The following is a 10,210-nucleotide window of genomic DNA, read 5'->3' as shown; positions in this document are numbered from 1 at the left end:
TGATCGCTGTAAAGCTCTGCATCGCAAGCTCCAGCTCCGGGTCCAGCGAGGCAAAGGATGGCAAGATCCGCGACCGTTGTAAGCCTTGCTTCGCAAGCTCCAACTCCGGATCTCACAAAATAATGCACGGCAAGCTCCATTGCCATTGCAAGTTTCGGCTCCAGAAGCAAACATGCTCGATCCCCCCACTCACAGCCGGCTTTGCCTCGCAAAGCCCCTGCTCCAGGATCACACCTGGTGGGCGTGGCGATTTCCCCGACAACAATAAGCCTTGCCTCGCAGGGCTCCGTGCCAGGTCCCTGAAGTCAGCCACCATGAGGTTCGCAACGACAGTTAGTTTTGCTTCGCAAAGATCTAACCTTAAGTCTAGCGACGCTCACCAAAAGAACTCCCGTTCCAAACAATGGAACGACTCACCTTAGCAATCCCAGCGAACAGTATAAATACAAGTCCCGGGATTGGCTATTCGCCTCAGGAAAGCTAAAGTACGGTGAAAGGAGCCTGGTCGTTGGAACCAGGAAATCTTCGTAACCTAGAAACTATATGGGAAAAAGGCATCATCCATTAAAGCTTCAAGTGGGAAGTGCATAGGTTTTGGCCGTTGGAACCAAAACCCCATACGCCCCTACAACAGTTTCTACCGTATAAATGTCTACCCTAAGCGCAAAGATAAATAAAGAACTCGGCAGAAAAGAAAGGAGAATGCTATGATTATGGCAAAAATGTCCGCAATGAAAAACTCAAAATGAAAAACAATTAAAGATAAAACCCCTTCAAGCATTGGGGGTAACTACAGCGTCCACGACCGCAGCTTCGGGGGCATCGGTTTCAGCTGAGGCTGGCGGAGTCGGCTCATTGGAAGGAGGAATTTGATCATGAGAAGGTTCAGAGTTCCCGCCTCTCCGGGATCTCCCGCCTCAGGAGCTTCAGCACGTTCGTCAATGTTGTAAGTTTGGACGTACGCCTCTGGGCCCTGATCCCACACGAGTAGCTTCTCCCTCATGGCTTCGGCATCATCTCCCAGATAGCCTAACACCTCCGGGTTCACTTTCCAGAGTTGATGCATGAGGACCACATGCGATATATTAATAGTCCTGTTCAGTATCACCTCAGCATCCTCCTTCTCCTTCAACCGCTCCGCCTCGGAGGTTGCCAGCTGTGCTTCCGCGACAGTTAGTTGGGCCCTCAATTTTTCCATTTCGGCCTTGGAGGCATCCCGCTCCCCCTTAAGAGAATCAATCGCCTTGCGTTGCTCCCTATTTTGGTTCAGCACGGATTACTTCTCGGTCACATGTCCCCTGGCAGTGAATTGCAAAGCCCCGATCTCTTTATCCTTCTCGGCGAGCCCCAACTGAAGCATAGACACGAGATCCCTGCTCCTCTTATGGAGTTGCTCCTCCTCGTGCAGCTTACTCTGAAGAGTGGAATATTCCTCTTGCCGCTTAAGGAGGAGATCGTTCTTTGATTGCAAGCGGGCTTCCAGGGTATCTTTCTCCACCTTGGCTTGGAACAGCTCTTCCCGGAGCTTGGAGTTTTCGGTCTTAATCCCATCCGACCGCTGTCTAAACTCATTTTCTGCCTTGGCCCGGTACTCTTGATATTTGGCAAGATATTTCTTCTCCGCCTCTTCTTCAGCCGTGCGCCGGGCCTGATCAATCTTCTCCGAAGCCCCCAAGGCCTGTTGGGTCAGTTTCTGTTTCTCTGCCTCAAGGCCTGGCGAGCCAGTTGGCTCTCCTCCAGCTGAACCAGAGCTGCACCAACCTCCCGAAACGAGCGTTCCGCGATCATAGAGGCCTGCAAGGAAAGACAACAGAATGAGCTAAAGCAGGACCAAAAGACAGGTGATCCCAAAAAATAACAACTGACGGCTTACCCCGGACAGTTGCTGCTTCACAGCGTGTGTCAGCAACAGCGGATCCTTGCTGCTGCTGATGGCCCATTTCTCAGAATTGAGCTCGCATAAGCTCAGGGCCATGTCCTCCATCATCTCAGCTCCGAACGGTGCCAATGCACGTCCGAGCCTAGGCACCAGCCTCTTCTCCAAGGCTGAACCATCCAGAACCGCTCCGGCCGGGTGAAGAGATCTCACCCCCTCGGCCAGCTCAGCTCTCTTCACGGCAGACAAGTTATCTGCCCTTCCCTGAGTAACGGCCTTCTCCGCCTCTAACCGCCTCTTCAAAAAACTATCGGCCCGTCTTACACCCTCCAGGAGAGCAGCGGGAAAACTGGTTGGCTTCCGCGGAAAGTGGAACTTCAGGCCAGGCAGGGGAAGATTGGTTGTCTGAGAAGACGGAGACCCCGGAAGGGTGGACCCCCTTTGGGCCGGAGGAGGAGGCAGCCGGGGTATTAAGGCCCCGGTCTGTTGCTTTTGCTGCTGCGGCAGCAGAAGTAATTGCCCTTGTTGCTGCTGCTGGTTTGGATGTTGTTGTTGCTGCTGCTGCGGCGTTGGTGATTGTCTCTCTTGTTCCTGTTGCTGCTGTTGTTGTAGTTGTGATTGCTGTCGTTGCTGTTGTTGTTGCCTTCGACCGGGAGAAGAGTGTCTAAGGCGTTTGTTCTTAGCGCCCTCAGCATCTTCTCCGGGACGCTTGCTCACCCCAGTTGTCCTCACGGGGAACACAAGCCCTTCCCCGTCGCTACTGCTACTCGAGACCATCATAGTCTTGGAAGGCCCGTCAGCAGGGGACTTCTCTACCCTCGGAGACGCTTGTGCCTCGCCACTTGTCTTCTTGGGGGAGGCAGCCTTACCTCCCCTACCAGCCTTGGTCTTCCGTCCTTTCCCCGTGGACGGGTCTTGGCTGGTGGCAGCCTTCTTAATAAGCAAAGTAACCCTCCCCAACATCTTGGCTTCAGGATACTCTGCAAGAAACGTACAAAGCAAGGTTAACGAACCAACAAGCAATGAGAAAGAAGATAAGCGGAAGACAAGACAATCAACAACATAAAAGCACAAGCAAGCCCGCCAGCAGGGAACAAGAAACAAGAAAAAGAAAAGTTTGAAAGGGACGACCATGCACGAGAAACGTGGATGGCCTTCCCCGAGCAAAACAAAACATCGCTTCCTGCTCCAGGAAGCTCCCGTACTCCTTGAAGTCCGGGAATGACATGCTGAGAGAAGAAGGGTCAACCATGATGACACCTTCTGGCAGACTACCATCACTCAGACACCAGAGGAGCTCATCTACCCTATCGCAGTACCTGTCAAAAGGTATCCTACGCGGATCTAGCCTAAGGAAACGGGGATCAAACCCCATCTGAGAGGTCCGAGAAACCTCAGACAGGCTGGGAGTGTGGATCAATCGAAAACTAGTCTTACCTCTCCCAGAGGTACTAGCCCCCGGAGCCCCTTCGTTAGGGTAAGCCGCGGCGTGGCGAGCCTCGATCTCCTCTTCCTCCGGCTGCGGGTCGGGGAACCTCTCCGCCCAACTAGGAGATAGAGTATTTTCGTCCCGAGCTGCTTGGGTGATCACCTTAGACAGCTCCAGGGCAATCTGCTCCCGGATGTCAGCCGACACCTAAGTCTCCCCCCTACCACTTACTGGCTCGATATTTTGGAAGGAGGCGAGTAACCCATACTCCCTCAACGATTCGGAGGTCACAAGTCCCTCCACTTTCAACTCTTCCTCAGAAAGCCCTTCGTAGAACTTGGACCTCCTTATCATCTCCGCGCAGCGAGGTGTCCGCGGAACGACTTCTGCAAAAATCGAATACAAGCGTCAGAGATCCTCCCAAAAAGCAAATCAAGTGCAAAGAAACAAAGTAGAAAAAGAGAGGAAGGAGCGCTTACCAGGGATTTTGAAGTCCAAAGATAGGGCAGGCACCCTCTTCAGCGGGAAGCCAGTCGTCAGGAACCAGTATTCCCGGAGGTCCGGGACCCTCGCGGTATGACAAGTGGGACACATCACGTCCGGGTGCCTTTCTAGCCTGTAAAACCCCACCTTGTCTGAATGACCCCTCATAGGCTGAGACTTCAACCCGTAAAAGTACAGCACCTCCTCCGGGGTAGGAGCTTCCAGTCTCCGGGACTTGCAAAAGATGAACCACCCTGCTAAGAGCTTGTAGCTGGGAGGAATTAACTGGAAGGGGGCAATCCCCGCCTTCACACCGAAATTGGCAAAGTAACTCCTTAGGGGCAAGTGCGCCCCACACACTATGTGTGCCCAACTTCAGGCACCAAAGCCCTCGTGACTCTGGCTAGCTGACTCGCCCAACACCGACAGACGGTGCCACATCAGGCCTGGGATGTTCTTCAGGCCTGCCTCAGAGGAATACAGCTCCAGCATGCCATAATTCCTGAAAAGGTTCGGCTTTTGGTCCATCTCCCAGATGGAGCTATTGGAGATTGGTGGGCTAGCCGCGACCACTTTCGCCTTTCCTTTCCCCTTTCCACCAGCAACAGGAGAGCCCTTCTCTTGGGCAGAATCAGCCTCCCCCGCAGCAAGAAGTTGTTCCTTCGAGATGTTCGTCACTGGACAAAAGAAAAGAAAGAAGAAAACACTCTAAGCAGTCAGCACCCTTGTCATACCCTAGTGGTATCAAAGGCGTCGGGGAGACCCTCCCCGAAAACTGCTTGGAGAGGCTCCCACCGAGCTTACCGAGGGATTGGCACCATGCCACCCGAAGGACAGCAAGGAACCAGACTCAAACCCCGAGCCTAAGCCCACCAAAAGAAGTGTTTTTCCAGAGAAAGACACCCTCAAGGCGTTCATGCTTATGCCCTAAAACAGCAAAACAAGGGACGACTCTCCAAACGCAAATCACCGAAGCATGCAGAAAAGGCTACTTATCGACTCACAGTCGATCACATGCCTACCAAAGCCCTATTCACGCATGCACATAAGCAATAATGGCAGAAACCTCTACTCTAACAACTACCAACAACCTAAGGTCTGAAAGGAAAGAGCAAAGTAGAAATACTTACTGATATTCGGGTAGTTGGAGGTTGAAGAAATAACTGGATCAATGCACAGCACGATCGCGAGAAGTAAAAGCTGCAAAGACGAACGACGATTCAAACCAGGAACTTCGGGGAATAAACCCACTGCCAAATCAAAAAGAAAAGTTTCCAGATACTTACCAAAAGAAATGGCAAGTTCAGGGGAACGTAAGCTGGGAAGCCTGAGAGTTCGAAGGTTTGGAAATCTGAAAATCCTAAAGATGGAGAATCTGAAAGCGTAAAGAGGAAGAAAGGTCCTTTCCCTCGTTTTTATAGCAGGGAAGAAGCCGTTTTGAATTCCTCAAGTGGACGATCCCGATCTTCCCATTCCATGTGCGTCAGATCCAACGGCTGGAGAGGGAGCGACGATCCTATTTATGACTCCTCGGATGGGAATAAAGTATTTATTTCCCATCATTACACCACCTCGGGCCCTGAGTACCATTAAAAACCGTCAAATCATTAGTCAAATGACTGACGCACGCATTCTCAACCAGTCGCCTCACGCACACGTCTTGGTCGCAGAACCATTCCCAGAATGACACGTGATCCTTGCCGCACTTGAGTACTTGATCTCAAACAGAAGAAATTCCTTTTCTCTTTCATACTAATACTCAGGCGGGAAAAAGGAACCCTTCCGGGAACACAGAAGGTGCCCCCTCGCCTAGTCTAAGAAACCGATTGTACAAGCTCCCGGATCTCTCAAAGCTCCGCGACCTTGGGGGGTAAATGTTATCCAGATTTCCGGATAGCGTTTAGATTGATGACCTCGGGGAAGCAGAATTATCGATGTCTTTCACGGAGGGCGACCAGAGCTCGCGGATGGACAGAAAGGCTTCGCCTCTCCTGTTTAGTATCCGGATTACTCTTCCAAGCAAGCACAACACGGAAACTCGTCGACTCTCCCGGACTCCCGAAGGATACCCCTCGGGGAGGCCCCTTCCAGGAGAGGCTCTTCGAGTGGTCTCCGCGGAAACAGTTCCGTGCCTCGCACAGAACAAAACCGAACGGTCGAGTCTGGGAGAAGGCATATTTGGAATGATATCCGTCTGACACAGGATCCCGCCTGACACGCCCGTCAGGTCAAAGCCGCACACATCCCAGCACGCCTAAGGGTACCTTTTCGCCTACTGTTCCGCTGACAACTTGGAAAAGACGGCTGACTTTGTGTGTTCCCCATACTTTCACGTAAATATACCCACATAGAGTCTGGTAGCCATGCTACTACAGTAATTGTATCCCCTATTTATGGCTGGTGTAATTAAGACTCATGTACGTAGAGAAAAACCCTAATCCGAAACCCTAGCTATGAAGACCCCTTCATTTTACAAGAAGAGGGACGACCAACAAATCACATAGCAAAAAAACTCTACCAAAATCTCTCTAGCTTCATCTTCTTCAAGAGAACCCGAGAGAAACATTGTGAGTGTGTGAAGTTCTTGTGCACCAGCCATCTTACTGTAACCTTTTCCAAGTATAATAACATCGACTCGTGGACTAGGGCTTGTTAACGCCTGAACCACGTAAAAACACTGTTTGTTTAGTTACATTTCAGCATTTCTACAGTTCTTATCTTTTTATTATTCTGTTAGTTATTCGTTTCCGAAAAACTCGGTAAACACTTAGTATTTTTATAGTTTTGTCTCTACTCAAATCCTAACTCAGTATTCTTTATTCTTGGTTAGGCATCTAAGTTCTTTGAACTTGAGGTTCTTGTTGGTAAGTATCTTCTCGATGGTTTAGTTCATTCTTTTCATCTCTTTTCTTTTAGAATACTCACCTCTCTATTAATGGTTTTTAGGAGTTTTCCAAAATCCCGACCTTGTTCTCATCATCCTGGTATTTTGGTAAGGAAAATAGGATAGTTCCTATGTGATATGTGCTATGTTTATATAATATGTTATGATTATGCTATAGTATGATATATATATGTTATGATATATGTATGTTTTGGGGCTTATAGTTGTTGTATGACAAGCCCTAACACTTTTATGCTTTGGGCTTATAGTTGTGATATAGAAAACCCCAACACTTTTATGTTTTTGGGGCTTATAGTTTCTTAACTAGCAAACCTCATTGTAGTTTGAGGCTTATAGTTGCTTAGTTTGCAAACCCCAATAGTTACCATGTACATGGGTTAGAATTATGATATATGTATTATATTATATGATATATGTTCATAGTTAATGTGTATGATTATGTTTCATGCTTGTAGTAGATTTTCCTTGCTAGGTATTAGGCACATTCCTTTATATTTTATATGTGTAGGAAAATAGTTTTGGCGGCAGGAAGATTCTTGGAGGCTTGGGAATGTGTATTGAGGAAGAATGGATTCGGTGGACTGCATGAACGATTTGAGGATGAAGTTGTTTTTAGTCATTTTAATCATATTTTCTATGTATTTTTCCACATCTAAGTTGTAATGAATTTTAAGATTTAAAGTTATGTTTATTTTAATATTTTCAAAACAATGGTATCCCATATCCTAAATGAATTTTATGTATGTTTACGTTTGCTTTATAGTTTATAATAAAGTTATGGTTATTTCATATGTATGTTTTCTTAAGATTAGTGTCTATGTATACTAGTAGTTTTTAATGGTTCAAGGTCTAGAATAGTTGGGTCATTACAGTTGGTATCAGAGCAACGGTTCATTCGCATGAAGTTCACCTCAATACACACACTCAAAGCTCCGAATTTGACTGCCAAGTAAGTGTTTTTTTATTATAGTTATTATGTTTATATGTATTGCTAACGATTTAGCCTTTATGTTTCAGTTAAGAATGAACAGAGCATTAAATTATGAGGATATCCGAGCCATTAAGACTTTAAAAATAATTAGAGAACCCCGAAACATCGTAGGAGTATTAGAGAGAATCACTCGGAGGCTACTTTTGTTCCACAGGGAGATAGGTCACCTCCAAGAATCTAAGCAAATTATGATGAGATCAATCGAGCAATAGGTTTTTGTACTTAGACTTTTTAGAGATTATCCTACTGTGACTATAGCCTTAGAAGAAATTTGGGAGATGATAGATGACAAAGATGAATTGCCGGTAGCTATGAGATATTAATTTCTCATACTTAGGTTCACTTCAAAAATGGAATTTCAGTTTACAAATGAACAAAAACATAGAATTTTTACGAATCTTCCTCGAGGGCATTTTGAGGTACAATACAATGATGACTATGAAGAGATAGAAGACGATATGCTAGATGAAGGATCGAATATAGAAGATCCCGATTTTTAAAATATACTAGTTTCATTGTTTATTTTCATTTATTATTTGTTTTCTTGGATGATTGTAAACAAGTGAAAAATTTATTTTCCAAATTAATATCATGGTTATTTTTTTATCATGTATGAGTTTGATTTTTCTTTTGCAATCATAATAAATAATAAATTTAATAAATAATGAGTAAGTTCGGTGAGGGTGGATACAAGTCAATGGACCAAGTTCCTATATTGAGTGTTAGGAGGCCATAGTAGTGGGAACGATTTTACTAATCCCAGCCCTCCCTCAATATGGTTAACTTTAGAACAAAGATGAGTTTCGAGCCTCAGAATTAAGTCATATAGGATGATTAGAAACAAACTTAGAAAATTATGTTGGCTTATTTTTCTAAGTATAGAAACCTACTCTAATAATAAAGAAGGCTTATATAATTTTCATAAGAATTCATTATTAATAGGTCCGAGTTCTGATTGTTTAGATTAAGTTTTTGCATTAGAGCCTATTAGGGTAAAGTTCTAACATGTTTCTCTCAACTGTTAGAACTCTGCTGCGATGACACTCTGAAGATCTGCTCGAACCAAAGGAAATGCCTCCAATGCTACTCCGATGAACAATGAAGCCCCTTAAGTTCGTAGAAGGGGAGTGCGTGTTGCTGCGAGCCGCAATGCGCCACCACCGCCGCCAGTTGACAACACTGCAGAGATTGCCAGACTGCGACAACAAGTCAAGGAACTATTGTAGCAATAGCGACAATAGGCTCAGCCTCAGACTCAGCCTCCGCCGCAACCACAGCCACAGCAAATGGCCTCAGCACCCCAATACGTTAGTCCATATGGGGGATGGCCAGTGGCAAACTATGCTCCATATCCTATTTAGCATATGGAGCCAGTTTATGAGCGGTTCTATAAGCAATACACTCCGAACTTTGAAGGGACTACAGACCCCTTCGAGGTAGAAGAGTGGCTACGAAACATGGAGCCAATTTTGACACACATGAACCTCAGCAACTCGGACCACATATCCTGCGTTTCGTCTTTGCTCAAGAAGGATGCCAGGATATGGTTGAACCTAGTCCAGTAGACGCATGATGTTTCCACTATGACTTGGACTCGATTTGTGGAGCTGTTCCACAAGAAGTACTATGATTGGGTTGTACTCGCTTCAAGAGTTCAGGAGTTCGCTGGCCTGAAGCAAGGGAATTTATCAGTGGCAGAATATGCTCGGCAGTTTGACTGATTAGCTAAGTTCGCAACGGAAATGGTTCCAACTGACTATCTGAGGGTGTCTAAGTTTGTTAGAGGACTTCGACCAAAGATCGAGCTAGGGGTTAAGTTAGCAAACCCAGGAAACTCTACTTATGCCGATGTTCTAGAGATGGCAATAGAAGTAGAAAGGCTGCAGGCTAATGTTAGTAAAGAAAAAGCCAGTAAGCCTGAGCCTAGAGAGTAGAATCAACCTCAGACAAGTCGGAACAACAACCACCACAACAACAGCAATCATTCTAGCAACAATAATAACAACGGTTAGAAAATTATGCATCGTGATAATAAATAGCCTGACAACGATAAAAGGGCACAGACAAATAATGGAGGTAATAAATCTGGTTATGTAGAATACACGCCATGTGCTAAGTGCCAAAGGAAACATCCTGGGGAATGCCAGGCAAACACCAAAGGATGTTACAATTGTGGTCAAGAGGGACACCAGAAGAAAGAATGCCCTCAGCTCAAGCTAGAAGGGAAAAAGGAAGATAAGATGGTTCCTGCCAGGGGTTTTGCCTTAACCCAAGGAGAGGCTGATTCTAGCAATAAGGTGGTCACAGGTCAGGTTTCTATCCTCAATAATGTATGTTTTGTATTATTTGATTCGGGAGCCACTCATTCGTATATCTCGTTAGGAATGATAGAAAAACTAGACAAACCTTGTGAAAGATTTAGAACTAGGTTTGTAAATGAGTTGCCTTCAGGAAAAGTAGTTCTATCATCACGGATAGTACGAGGCGTACCGATCAAGATTGAAGACGTAGAACTAGAAGGAGACC

This window comes from Humulus lupulus, chromosome 4 (assembly GCF_963169125.1).
Source record: "Humulus lupulus chromosome 4, drHumLupu1.1, whole genome shotgun sequence".
In the NCBI taxonomy this organism is placed as follows: Eukaryota; Viridiplantae; Streptophyta; class Magnoliopsida; order Rosales; family Cannabaceae; genus Humulus; species Humulus lupulus.
The sequence above is the reverse complement of the archived record's forward strand: the minus strand, read 5'-3'. Positions refer to the sequence as shown.